The sequence below is a fragment of the Pinus tabuliformis genome, chromosome 3_2 (assembly GCF_031772625.1).
Source record: "Pinus tabuliformis cultivar Carrire ecotype Pingquan chromosome 3_2, CPIR1, whole genome shotgun sequence".
Lineage (NCBI taxonomy): Eukaryota > Viridiplantae > Streptophyta > Pinopsida > Pinales > Pinaceae > Pinus > Pinus tabuliformis.
This window is the reverse complement of record NC_142302.1, coordinates 1,024,899,103-1,024,914,673: the sequence shown is the minus strand read 5'-3', so window position 1 is coordinate 1,024,914,673 and position 15,571 is coordinate 1,024,899,103.

The following is a 15,571-nucleotide window of genomic DNA, read 5'->3' as shown; positions in this document are numbered from 1 at the left end:
TGTACTGAGATCTGTCCTCTGATCAAGTTGCCATCACCTGTACCAACCTCTGAGCACCTGTACCAACCTCTGAGTGAGTTGCCATCAAGGACAACACTTGAAACATAATGCCAACAATCTCCCCCTTTGGACTTGATGGCAACCACCACACCAAGTCACTCTCCCCCTTTGACATCAAGGGCAAAGGGCGTACCAAGATATGCTCTTCTTTGGTATACCTTCTACTGTCCATATTGCTGTCCATACTCCCCCTGAGTACATGCTGAAGTTTCTGATTTGGCTCCCCCTTTGTATATGCCAAAGTGTACCAATCTATCCACGCTCCCCTTGAGCAGATGCAAGTTCTAAGACCAGCCATTCAGATCTGTATCATAAGCATCAGCCTGCAATATCATTCCTTTGATCAAACAACAAGATGTATCATCAACTTCTAACCATAGTGCCAACAATGAATTATTTGAAGAATATTCTCCCCCTGAGTGTGAGCCAACCATGTCTGAACCATTTCCTGAGTCTGTTCTGCTCCCCCTGAGCCTGAGCCAACCATGACTGAACCTCGGTCTGTTCTGCTGCCCTTTCTTCATATACGCGACTTTGCAGCCTGTAACTCGCGTATATACGCGACTTGTCTTCATTATATCAGCGTATGCAGGATGGAATACTGAATTTCATCACTTTCAGATTCCCCTGTGTCTGTTATGTCAGCTGACTGAGTTATCCCACACCTTTCTGTCTCTGTCTTCTTCAATTCCTGCAACTGTGATGATGTATGGTCCCCTTGTCTTGAATTTTGAAATCTGCTTCTGCATTCCCTTGCTTTATGCCCATAGTTGTTGCATGTATAACATCTTATATTTTTCATGTTCCTTTTATCACAATCAATTGCTTTGTGTCCATATGCATTACAGGCAAAGCAATACCCTCTGAAATACCTGGGATGAGATGATCTTTCTTGAACCATTCTACTTCTGCATCTGGTTGCAACATGTCCAAGATTATGACATACATAACATTCAACTTTATTCAGCGGAGGAAATAATCGTCTATCACGTCCATAGTTAGGAGTAAAGGATCTTCCTTGAGGAATTTCTTTCCTTGGTTGTTCCTTGAGCATTTCAGATTTCTCATTAGAGTTTCTTGTCTCACCTTGTGAACTAGATTCACCTTCAACATATTCATGAAAACCAAGACCAGTCTTGATAGCAGGAGATCTTTGACTATTAAGAATATCATCCAAGACTTTAGAACTATCTTGAAATCGTAAAAGCTTATCCTTTTCTTCTAGTTTACCTTTCAAGATATTTACCTCAACTTGATGTTGTTCTTCCTTTTTTAGATACTGCTTCCTTAGGTCTTCTTCAACTTTTCTCCCTTCTTCTACTTGTCGCTTTAGTTTGATCACTTCATGTTCTTGATCTTCAAGATCTTCTTTTAGAGAGAGGATCTTTGATTCAAGTCTCTGAATAGTTGTGCTCTGATCTTTTGCTATATCCTGCAATTTCTCCCTTACCCTGGTTTCTGTTTCCAATAGTTCTTTTAATTTGGCAGCTTCTTCAGTTTCTGCATTCTTCTCTTCATGTGCCATGAGACTTTTAATATCCTCGCTATCATTGGATGAAGCATTCTTCTTCTTGTGCGCCATGAGACTTCTAATATCTTCACTATCATTAAATGAACTTTTAATATGGGAATAATAGCTTCTACCATCTTCTTCATATATCCTTTCTTTGTTATGAGGACATCTAGCAGCATAGTGACCAACTCTACCACATAGAAAACATTTGAAAGGCAGCTTATCTTTGAACCGTCCAGTTCCCCGTTCAAGATTCTTGACAAAATTTACCTCATCTTCTTCCTCTGACACTTCGAATGCGGCCTCTGGTGGTACCTCTAGTCGCATTTCAAAAGCAGTTAAGATCCCGTGAAGCTGTGACATGGTAATTTTTCGCACATTCTCCTTTTCTTCTACGGCAGATACTTTAGAATCAAATTTAGTAGACAGAGATCTCAAAACCTTTTGAACTAAGACAACTTCCTCAAATTCTTCACCCAGATCCCTCATACAATTCACAATCTCATCCATACGCAGGAAATAATTAGCTACGCTTTCATTACTTCGCATCTTAAGAGTTTCATACCGGATTCTGAGAGTTTGAAGCTTCGCTATTTTTACCTGATCATCTCCTTCGTAGCTTGTAACGATTTTGTCCCATATTTCCTTAGCTGATTTGAGATGCATGATCTTCATAAATTCTGATTGAGTCAAAGTACTCAATAGGACATTAACTACTTTGGCATTGAGCTCATATTGCTTTTTCTCTGCTGGATCTGTAGGAGTTGCTGATGGGAATTTGTATCCTCCTTCTATGAGTCCCCAAACTTCTGCTCCAAGAGACTGTAGATATGCAGTGGTTCTTATCTTCCAGTGAGTAAAATTGTTCCCGTCAAAGACTGGTGGCCTGATGTGTGCCTCTCTTTCTGGATTAGCCATTTTGATGGATCTTTTCCTTCAAGCGATCAAGCTTCCTCTGAAGGACCTGCTCCGATACCAATTGTTGGAAATAATACTGAGAGGGGGGGTGAATTAGTATTATCAGATCAATAAAACCTTTTCAATTTCATACTCAGAAACATATACGCGACTTCAGTTAAGTGAACCCGCGTGTACACGCGACTGTGTCTAAAGCAACTAGCGTATATGCAGATATCTTATGATTCAGTTAATCTTATCTTCAGTAAATGCATCAGAACATTATTAAGCAATTTAGCAGTAAACAGGTGCAGTATAACAGAACAGAACATCACACAAGAGCCACACACATGAACACCATGATATAAGGTGGAAACCCAATGTGGGTGAAAACCACCTGCTGCAATTCGTCTCTTTCTTCTTTAATGAGAAACTTCTTTTACAATATACTGGTGCAGTCCTTTACCAGTACGCAGGCTACAACCTGCAGAGGGCTACAACCCTCTCTCTCGTTTTCCAACTACTTTTGGAAGGGAGCTACAACCCCCTCAGCTCTTGTACTAGCTGATCCATTTACTAGTACGTAGGTGCTGACCCTACAACCTTCAGGGACCACGTTTCATCAATTTTCAGACTGGATCCAAGAGTACAAAGCAAACATTATCGCAATACAATCATCAACTTATACTTGCATCATAATTCATTAAACAACCCAATACCGAATCACTGAAACCCTGTCATCAAGAACACAGAACCCAAACCAGAATCTAGAACTCTGCAACAACCACCAGAATCAGCAACAACCTGAAATATCAACCCTTATCATGCATACGCTACTTCACTGTACCAAAACCGCGTGTATACGCGCTTTCTCCAAAGGCAACCCGCGTGTAGATCTAGAAATGATTACTTCTGCCTTTGCTGTCAGATCCGACCCTTGCCAAGCGTCCCGAACAGATAACCAGTAATACCAGATCCTCTCACTGCGTCAGATACACCACACACACCTATCTTTGCCTAGTGATCTTCTCCTTATATAGCCTTAGGCCTTGTTCAATACCAAGAGCCAAAACCATAGAAACACAATACCATCAACTTCAAAACTAGGGATCGACACGCCCGTTGAGACACAATGGTCCGAAACCATAGGCACAATTTCCAAGGACTAACCGCCATGGACCAAAGGTACTTTTCCACATACACGCGCTTTTTCTGAAGCCAACCTGCGTGTACACGCGGATTCTCCTTGCTGAACCTGCGTATATCTCTTTCTTGTCCTGCTGTACTGAGATCTGTCCTCTGATCAAGTTGCCATCACCTGTACCAACCTCTGAGCACCTGTACCAACCTCTGAGTGAGTTGCCATCAAGGACAACACTTGAAACATAATGCCAACAAATTTCTCAACAATAACATTCAAAACCAATCCATGGGCTTGTTCAATGCATATACATTCTATGTTCTTTTTGTCTTCAAATCTATAACCATTCCTTACACTGATTGCATTGCATGTACAACATACTAGCATGGCACTATACCTATCCTTTATCCCACAAGTGCTCAAAACGCATAGACTAAATCAACAACTTATCAATCTAGTTTCATTACACCTAGTTGGAGGATTTGGACCATATCCATTTATTGAAACACTTTTAAATTAGATCATGGCTTTGCACACTTGCTCATAGGGTCATAAAGGAGCATTCAAATAGAGATTGGGGCTTCACTTCAAGTATCAATTTGAGCCACATAAAAAATAATGATTACATCAATAATAGAGCCATCAGAGCACCTTTTGAGGACATGATAAAATGACATATTAAAACCAAGACAAAAAATCTAGATTGAGACAATAAAATGATAAGAAAAACTTCCTTTTCTTTGAGGATCCCCTTGAACTCATGCACTTTATTTTACATGCTCCCCCTAAGACCTAATTGGCTTCAAATATTCATTAAGGTCTCTTGGTGCTCCTTCCTCTCTCAAACCCTAATATGTTGCTTTTTGTTCTAAGGACTAGGCTTCTAGACTTTCTTTTTAATCTTCTTTGATTAAGCTTCTCTTTTTTACTGGATCACACAACGAAATTAGGCATCTTGCAATCTTTGGTTAGATGGCCAATATTGTCTCATGTAAAACATTTTATGTGACCAAGGAATGGTGGAAAAGGCTCAGATCTTTTGTTGATCTGCATTCTATTCTTGTTCTTCTTTGCATTAGTCCTGCATTCAACAGCCTTGTACCTAAAAAACATTCATAAGTAATAAGTGACCATAAAAGGAATTTTTATACTTGATGGTTGATGATGATCTTCCTTAATTGCTAGGTTGAGAAGGCTTCCTTTTCTGCTCCAACTTTAATTGCCTATTTGACTGATATAAATTGATCATTCTTTGTTTATGTTCAACTACTATATGTCAAAAACTATGGCAAGTGAGGCACTTTATGTCCTCCGATGATGAAGTGAAAGATCTTCTAATTGATAATTATTTTCTTAACTCTCTTCTTGGCTATTGATTTAATTGTTGGCCCCATTTCTTGCTTGAGTCATTTTATTTGAAAGTCCTTTTTGATGTCACCTTAGATCTAGATTCTCCTTCCACCTGATTGTTATTCTTCTCTAAATTGTTTCTCATAGAGACAAACTCAACTTCTAATCTTTCACAATCATTTTCCTTTTCTTTAAACTAATTTCTCATTCCTTCTTCAATCCTCCTTCCTTGTTCTATTTGAGTTTTCAAACTAATAATTTCTTCTTTAAAAGCTTACTCTCTTTCTTCAAGTATTTGAAGAAGCTTTTTTAGATCTCTATTTTTGCAGAGAGATTTTCTATTTCAGCTAATGCAGAGCTAAGTTGAGCTTGATATCTAGCCTATCTCTCTTCTTGAAAATCTACCACTTTGATGCTAGGAGAGAAAATGTCATTTGGCTTATCACTTTCCTTTTAAGGGGCCTTTTTCTTCTTCTTCCTTTTCTCCACCATTAGTACTGGTTTCTCCTTCATGCAGGGCTTGCAACCTTTCCCAACTCTCCTTTGCAGACTTGAGATCCACGACTTTCTCAAGATCCAGATTATGAAGATTGTCATAAATTGTAAACTTAGCTTGGGCATTCCATTGTTGGACTTGTTTTGTAGGGGGTTCTTCGTCATAACCATTCATCACTTCATTCCATACTTTAGATCCAAGTGCAGATAATTGGGATTTCACCTTCTCTCTCCATTCTTGAAAATTTGCAGGACTAAGCAACAAAGCACTTTGATAACCCATGATTTTCCCATATCCACCTTCTAGTGATTAAGCCGCAATAGAAGGCACCTGCTCTGATAACAAATATAATAATTTAAAATAATTTTGTCAAATAATTAGTCAAACATTACACAAAATATCATCAATAGTTTTTATCATGTAAACCACACTAAACAATCAACATAGATATCATATCAAGCATACACATAGGACACAAAGATATATGGTGGAAACCCTCAAGGGGGAGAAAACCACCTTGTTATTGTTGTGCTACATCTCTTTCTTTTATTATCAATCAATTTGTTTTACAAATGCTAGCCCCAACTAGCTAAGAGCCACTACTCCTCTACAACAGTTTTTTGGCCACCACCAACAATGAAGCCCCAACTCCCTATCCACTGGTTGCTTGCCACTACCAACAAGGAGTCACTACTCCTATCTTGGCATGCCACCACTTGTCGGAGGTCCCATCCTCCTCAAATTCTCAAGGCCACGTTTTCATTCATTTTAAGGCTAGAACCCAAATCAAACAAATGAACTTTGCAACACATAAATAAGTCAACTCCCTTTGCAACACAATCTCAACCTTGCTAATTGCCGCTCACTGCTACAAATATACAAACAACTTCATTATGCACTATAGCTCAACTAAACTCTAACAATGGCATATCATATTTATGCTAATTTCTCCCTCATCGAGATACACTATATAAATCATTAACTACACACCACTTCTCTTGACGACCACATCAAAGAAACCCTCACACCAAATACCATGGGAAAAACCCTTGCAATTTCCCGTGGTTTTATTTTCTCAAGAATCTTCACCCAAATCTGTAACATATCCTCAATAAAACATCATCATCACACTAGAATATATAGTTCTAGCCATCTACAATAATAGCAACACACTTACGATCATGTTACACCAATAAACCATGCCAAAACACATATAAAAATTGACATCAATACCAACCAAACAACATTGTTGCCATTAAATTTTTTAATATCACTTTATTTATTTATTAAATATTTTAATAATTTTTAAATAAATAAAAAAACATTATTAAAAAAACATTCAAAAACCCTAAAAAAATATTATTAAAATTTATATCAAAACTTCCCTTCCAAATTTAATGTGACAAGTAAAATATCACCTTTGTCCACAATCTTTCACATGTTATATAAACCATAACTCTATAAATATAAAATGAATCAGAAATTTGGGTAGACAAATATAAGTATCGCCTTTACATGTTTACCTTGTGAATGAGGTTAGTGTGATACCTCTTATGGTCTTTGATATATTATTTTTATTTATGATTATTTAATATACATTAAATAAATAATATAAAATGTGTTACATAAAATAATATAAAATGTGTTACGTAAAATATTATGGTATTTTTAATTATTTTATTTTAAATATTATGGTTTTTTAAATATTTTTATTTAATTGTATTTATATTAGAAGTAATGTAATGATTGTAATAATAAAAGATGGAATTAATCTTATGTTAATTAAAAAAATTCTCTCAATATTAATTTTACTAATTAAAATAAGCATAGTTTAATTTATAGATGAAAGAGCTTTTCTACTATGACATTTTTATGGTTAATTTTAACCAAAATCTAACAGAGACTAAAAAAAAGTGAGTTTAATTTGTTTAATCTATAATTAAAGTGCCCAAGTTGTTTAATCTGTAGAATTTAAGTGTCTGGGGGTGTTGAATCTATGCATTCAAAAATGTATTTTGAACAACAAAAAATCACATTTTAGCTTGAAATTGCATTGTTGAGTTCGTGTGAAAAAAACTATTTAGTCTATAAGTTAAACTACACCATTAATATATATTAATGTATGTCAAAGATTCATATCTTTAGTTTTCATTATTATTATTATTAAATATGAAATATATAGCAATTTTTTATATCAAAATAAATATATATTAATAAAAATGGTAATGAAGTTGTGAACATATTTATCATTGTAATTTTTTTCCCAACTTATATCAGTTATATAATGTAATATTTATGTTATTTGATTGGAAATTAATTGAACACGATAAAAAATGATTAAGAGTTATAAACAAAATTAAGATTAATATGGAAATGCAATCATACATTGATCACACTAAAAATTCTATATGTGAGAAGATAGTATACCAAAAATATCATTGGGAGATTACATGACAATTTAATTCACCACATAGTAGAGCCAACATCCATTACTTGGTTCTTTATGTAGGGAATCGATACATTCCATAGAAGAGTTGTGGTTTGTTAGGTGGTAGACCCAACACCCAGTGTCTAGCTCTGTTGCAAAAGATAAATACACCAACTACTCCCCAAATTCCAATCCCAAATCTGATCCCCAATGCCATTAATGACATCTTTTCATCTAGATGCTCGAGCCATCTCATTTTCCTATGGGCACTGCTGCTATTATGTCATCTTCTCTCATTGGGTTTTCCTTTCCCTTGCATGAATCTAAGGGACACCCATATAAGCACCTATTCCTTTGAAATGATGTTGTGCTAAATGTGGAAAATTGTGTTCCTCTGGGGATTGGCCCACAAAGGCTATTAGATGAAACATCTAGAATAGCCAAACTGTATACATCCAGAACATCCAAAATGTATAGCTTAGAGAGCTCTTTAGGAATATGTCCACTCAAATTATTCTTGCTCAAGTCTAACTACTCCAAAGTAGATATGTTACTAAGAGATACAGGTATTAGCCCTTGCAAGTGGTTGCGAGATAGATTTAGCAATCGCATGTCTCTCAAAGTTCTTATGATTGCAGGTATTTGTCCTACAAGATTATTGTTGGACAAATCAAGTATTGTGTTTGTAGATGAGAGGTATGGCAGAGTATACTCACATCCTTTCATGTGAAGTGTGATTTCTTCTTCAAAGGGAATATAGTTTGAAGAATTTACAAATCCTTGAAGCCTTTCAAAATGTAATGGCATTCTTCCACTGAATTTATTGTTGGATAAATCCAATACATACAAATAGGTGAAATTTGTTACCCATTCAGGGATGCCACCATGAAAATTGTTATAACCAAAGTTTAAAATTTTCAATAATGAAAAAGATTCCAAGTAGGGAGGAAGTTGCCCTCTCAAATTTTTTTTCCTTAAATCTAAATAATTAATTATAGTACAATTAGCCAAAAACATTGGCAAAGTCCCAGAAATTTTATTAGTGTGAGCAGAGAAAATATTTAAAGAGGCACAACTGCCATTAAGTTCAAGTATTGATCCTTCTAAATTGTTCTTTGATAAATCTAAAATTATAAGGGAATCCAGACTAATAATATTGGGTATAGTGCCAAAAATATTATTATTATATAAATCTAGTACTTGTAAATCCTTTATGTGACTTATACTAAGCGGGAGAGATCCAGTCAAATTGTTATTTGATAAAACAAGATCTTGAAGATTTCTTAATTGACCTATGTTATGCAGAAGAGATCCAGTCAAATTGTTATTTGGTAAAACAAGATATTGAAGATTGATTAATTGACCTATGTTATGCGGGAGAGATCCAGTCAAATTGCTATTTGATAAAACAAGATCTTGAATATTGCTTAATTGACCTATGTTACGTGGGAGAGATCCAGTCAAATTGTTATTTGATAAAACAAGATCTTGAATATTGCTTAATTGACCTATGTTACGCGGGAGAGATCCAATTAACTGGTTGTTTGATAAGTCGAGTTAGTTCAAATATGTATTGGTAATATTGGGGGGAATGCTACCTCTAAGGTTGTTAGCATGTAGGGACAATTGAATAGGGTTAGAGAGTTGTTGGATAAATCAATATATGATATGCATTGAGTCAAACCAATAGTTGAAGGGATATTGTTTCCTCTACCCGTCAAGTCAGAGAGTAAAGTGTAGTTTCTAATCGAAGTAGGAATGCTTCCACTTATACTATTGAAATTGAAGATGAGTGTATACAACCTGACCAGGTGACCAATTTCTGATGGTATTGAACCACTCAAATTGTTGTTGTAATTAAACAATTCTATAAGTGAAGTGCAGTTGGCAAGAGAAGTTGGGATGCTTCCACTCAGAGCATTCTGGGACAACTTGAGAGATTCCAAGTGGACCAGACGATTGAATTCTGCTGGGATAGAACCCCTCAACTGGTTATCTGCAATATTCAATGTTTGTAGCAAAGCGCAGTTGCCGATAGAAGTTGGTATACTCCCTGTAAAACGGTTAAAGGAAAGTTCGATCCATTGAAGACGTGTACAATTAAATAATTCCTTTGGAATATAGTCATGGAGCGCATCATTCTCAGAGAGGTCAAGTATTCCTAGTGCTTTCATCTGCCAAACTCTGCTGGAATTCTCCCACTCAAAGAATTCCAAGAAAGATCTAAATGCCGCAAAAGAGAGAGGCTCCCAATTGATGGGAAGAGGGTACCATTCAACCAGCAGTGAGGGAGTAAAATTGCAACCACTCGTTTGGTGTTTGGCCTGCATGAAATTCCGTTCCACAGGCAGATGTTATGTGAGTTATTGGTCATCCAGTCGGAGAGCGATTCATATGGATCGAAAGTGATGCCTTTCTGGAAGCTCAGAAGTGCCTCCACATCCATTTTATGGCGATTCCATCCATTAAAAGGAATGCTTTCAACAAAAGTGAATCCACCCGTCTGTTCAGAATAAGTATGGTAATGAAAAGGCATTGCTACACCCATCATCACAGAGCACACAAACATGATGACAATGAGCAAAAGAAGATCCATTTGGGTCGCCACACGTACTGCTTTGTCCTCGATGCTGGAGATGGCGTAGCCCCTTTTCTTATTTTCCAGCTTGTACTTTTTCTTCATGGCCTCTGTGATGGCCAAGTCACTACCCTTCCCTTCCGAGATGTCTGCGGGGTCCTTTCCTTTGCATGGAAGCTGGGAGATGCGGTGAATCAAGTCTGTCATGATGGGGATGGGCTCCTCCAGCCACAAACACCCATCATGCACTAGGTAGAGCAGCTCCCTGATGACAAAAATGGTTATTGGGGTGTTGTGGAAATGCGGCACCCAGAGCAGATTCGATAGCCTAGCCTTTTCCACTCCGCGCAACCACTTTCATGGCTCTAGTTCTGTAACCCCCGTCGCGGTATTCTGCTTGGGCTTCATAAGGTGCCTAGTCTCAAGGTGAGGGAACTTCTCGTGGTTAGCGAGGTCCCAATCCTCGAACTTCAGGCTTGGCATGTGTTCCAGGTGTGTGCCCTCAAACATAATGTTGTTGGGGAGGAGCGGGGTCTGGAGCGAGCTCTTGGTCTCATCTAGGTCCTTGGGCAATTTAGCCTTCCCTTTTCATGGGGGGACATAGACGGGAAATTTTGTCGCGGGGTGCGCAGGCTGAGTGTCCTCCTCCATGCCTTCATCCTCATCATCTACAATGATAAGATCCTCCAGGTCTTCTTCTTATTCATCGGTCTCTATGAAGATGGCTTTCCCCTTCTCCTCCATTGACAACTTGGTGTGTAGCAGGTTCCGCGGGGACACACGTATGAGAACCATTGCTTGTTTGTCCTTCTTTGGTCTTCACATGCGCAGTGATTTCAAGATTTTTTCCACAATCCCAATGCCTTTCGAAGCATCCCCCACAGTCAGGGCCTCCGCGGCCTCTTCGACAATCATTTATGTTATGTCCATAACGTTTGCAGTTGTTGCCATTGTGTTTGTCCAGGAATCTAGCACTCTCGAACTCAGGGGCTCAATCGACGCTTGGCTCACAACAATCAAGGCTTTTCTCAATGGCTCAATTCGCCAATGACCAAGTTTTGTTTGATGGGCTTTGTAATTTATAGCGCTTTTTGAATTTGAATTCGACACTTCCCCCCACATATAGTTCATTAATGCTCCCTTGGTGGCAGATTTTTCCAAATCTTGTCCATAAATCGTGTCTTAAATGCCTTTCGCCCATTCCATTTGGCCTCAAATCGAGCATCCCATCATGAATAGTGACTGCAATGGTCACCTTTTGGTCAACCTGCGTGGTAGCACAGTCCCTCGTGTGTCGTCGCGGACCTTGTGACTCTTTGCTTCTGCACGCAACTCCAACATTGCGTGGCTCTCAGACATAATGGTTTATAGTCCTGCGCTCCCTTTCAACTCCCTAGAGCACTAAGACTACACTCGCTTTGACTAGTCAGGTTGTCACACCACCCGTGTAAAGTTTCATCCAGACATCCATCATGTTTCCTAGAGAATACCCACCTTTTATTGTTGCAGTCGTCATCACACACTTTACCATTTGCAACATGTTATCCTCGTCAATATGCGTGACAATGTGCGGTCCAATCCAAGTCGTTAGATTGATCATTTTGTGGCGATAGGCCTTAAACCTGTCATCACGATCGTATGCACCCTGCCTTTCCACCTTGCTCTTTCTCTAGAGAAAATCTTCCTTTATTTTGTCCTCTAGCTTCTTGACTTCCACATCCACCAGAGCGCTTTTATTCCTTAACCCTACCCTTTCATCTTCAAGTTCTTGGAGTCTAAGATTTCCTAGTTGGATTTTTGCTTCCAAGGTTCCACAAACTGTCATATCTATCGATGCTATCATGTGTGGTCTAATTTCTTCAAGTACTATAGGGCTTACTATGGTTGCTTCATACTCTAGACTTGCCGATGCTTGCGTGGTCAGGTTTTTGCACGCAGTCCTATAAGCCCAGAGAAATGCTTGTACGTGTAGGTCCCAGTCAGTTCGCTTCACATTATGGACCTTGTTTAGTGATTTGTGTACTTTGTTAAAATCTTCTGCATGGATATTCTTCTATGCACTTGGCCTTTCCATACTTCGTGGTCCCAACTGTAGGGTCCATTCACGCCATTGCCTTACCCACACCTGCTTTCCGATCATGTCTCCTACCACGAGGATGGTGTGCATTCGCACATGTTTTGCACCATATGCCTGTATCCACCTAGATAAGTGGGTGCGCGGACTGGTTCGTTCGACGATTTTGTCTGTTAATCACATTTGAGGCTTCCCAAACTGCATGTGCTTCATCCTTCTGCATTCGTGCCAATCTTCAAAACTTTGTTGGTGCGTACCCTACCATCTTGCGGGCGTAGCTTGCAGTACCCATTTCAGAGCGTCGAAACACTCTTGTTCCGGTACTTCCCTTTCAAATTTATTTAGGAAATCATCCACCTCGCTCAACCCATCATACATAGGCAGATCTCTTACCTCTATTGCTACGCAGCTGGTGGGCTCTAGTATTGCAGCAATAATGCTGCAACTCCTGGGACTCCCTTCTTTACTTTTATCAACCCGGTAATTCATAACAAACTTGGAAGCGACGGTGCTGTATGCACAAGTACTAGCTCTTGCCGCAGCTGTCACTTGGTCAGCTGGCACAAGTACGCTAGAGGCTTAAGCCAACTTCTATGAGCTCTTAGAAGAAGCTTTTTAACTGATGGAAGGAAGCTAACTCAAAGGAAGCTAATCTACTTGCAGAAAGAAACTGAAAGCCAAAAAGTAATGCAAACCCTAGCAAACCCTAATTCTACCAGCTAGTCCTACTGATGCAAAGGAGAGAATGAAAACTATTAAAAGATATGCCATTACTTCTATGAAGGTAAAATGCATGTGTCTAGACTACCTCTATCTGAAGAAAACATCTTTTTTGTATTTTTGAGTAAGTTATTAGAATTATCATGCATGTACTTTTAACTGGCTTTTTACTGTGCAGGGGTGGATCAAGGAGGAGAAATTCTTGGGAAAGGTTCGGAAGGTTCAAAGAGGGTCTAAGGAGTCCCTAACACCCTTCTAGGGAGTCTCGCAGAGTTTGGCTATCAAGAAACCTCATTCTTGAGCTTCTACAGGAAGTCTGCAGGGGTTCTACAGGATGTTTCAGGAATTTCTACAGGATGTTCAGAAATTTCTACAGGATGTTTAAGAATTGGATTTTGGAGGATGGGTGAGTGAAGGAAGATGCATGGATGGATATGGAGGTAGGAGAGGGGTCTGAAGTGACCAGGGGCTGATAGATCGAGTGGTGAGAGGGTGTAGAAGGTTGTCTTGGCTTAAAGAAGGCTAAGACAATGGAGGAGCAAGAAGGTATGGTTACGTGGGCAAAAGAACAGCTGTGAGATGAGGAATATAACTAGGAGATGGAGCAGCTGGCCTGGATGAAGCTTAGGCGGATGAGAGAGTAGTGGAGATGCCCTGCACGGTGTACATTTAACCGAATCAACAAAATCCTACAAATAATCAAAGTCCTAGCTAATCTAATCTAACTGTCAGTGAGACAAAGGAACACCAGCTTTATTTGGAAAGAAAACCATGTACATCAATCATGCAAAGAAACATTTCAGAGATCTGAACCCATAACTAACTTCTGCAAATGAAAACAGTACACTAAGGACTGCATGGTCAAGCAAACTAGTGTTTTTTTGGGGGCAGCATTGTTTCTGCAATTCCAGCCCCTGATCCAATAAGGATGAGGTGAAAATGAGAGTGTTGTCGACCCTTTTCTTGGAGCTTCTTTCTGTTATTATCCTACCAATCTATTTTAAACATATGAAGCAATTCTATTCATAACTAGTGACCTATTTAACCAAGACAACTAAATCTGCCCAACAGAAATACGTTCAAATGCATAACAGGGAAACAACGATGCATAAAGGAAAGGTAACAGTACAAAGGAGGCCCTAGGCTTTCAGGTTGGGCCCAACCCCGAGAGTTATGGCTCCTATAGAAAACTCAGAGTTGATATCAAATCGGACTACTTCTCATTATCAAAAAATAATCATAAGTCAAGAGTTATGCCAAAAATGGCTACAAGAGAACAAAATGAAGCTAGCAGCACTGTAGTGCAAAGTATGCAAGAGTTTCCAAAAGTCCCTCACAAAGGCTGAGGCCTTAACATTTATACACCACGAGGCCCTAGCTGGCCTCCTAAATCAATGGGATTTGGCTGCCCAAACTGTGAGTGAACAACTCCTTCCAAAATCTGCTTGGCTGCCTTCTAGATCCGGTTTTGGTGGCCTTTGGGGCTCGGAGTTGGGGGTGAAGATCCCGAGGGAGGCTATTTAATGCCATAGACAACCCCCCTATGAATCCTCAACCCAAGCTTGGCTGTCTTCTAGCCCATGACTGCTCGGTTTTGCTCCAACATATGTCAAAAAACCTGAAATGAGCACGTGTTAGCCACCTAGGAAGAGTGACTACCCTTATTCGTACAAATGACATAAACATACTGGAAAATAATGCATAAGCTATGAAAAATGAAGGATTGAACAAGGATAATTAGGCCAAATGAGCCCAAAATGTTACCAAATTTGGGGCTCATCATCACCCCCCTGCTAAAATGATTGCTCATCCCTGAGCAACTAGCCCAGCTCCTCGCTTTTCATTGCTTTAATCGCCACCCTCACATGTAATATACTTCATAATCTGGAGGCTAGCTTCACTTCAAAGCGGCTGTAGGCTAGTTCTTTGAACTCCATTCTTGTCCTCTGAAAATTGTTCCTCTGGCAAGAAGAACTCTTTTTTAACTTTCTGACACAATTTTCTCTCCTCCTTATCCCAGGGTAACCCCATTGGTACATCAATTACTCTACTAATGAACTATGGGGTGAGTCTAAGGGTCAATCCTCTAAAGTTGACAATGGCCAATGTCTGTGACTTCGGCTTTAAAGACTTCAGGAATTCTTCTGTAATTTCGTCATCATGACCTTGCAGCTTGTCACAGAATGACATCCATTGTGCATGGGAAAACAAGTCCACCACCTTAGGGGTTTCTCGTAATTTCTTGGAGTCCGAAGGCTCTTTTCTAATGAACCCTCCCGGCATGGTAAAAAATTGTTTTTGGCTGTTCTGAGCT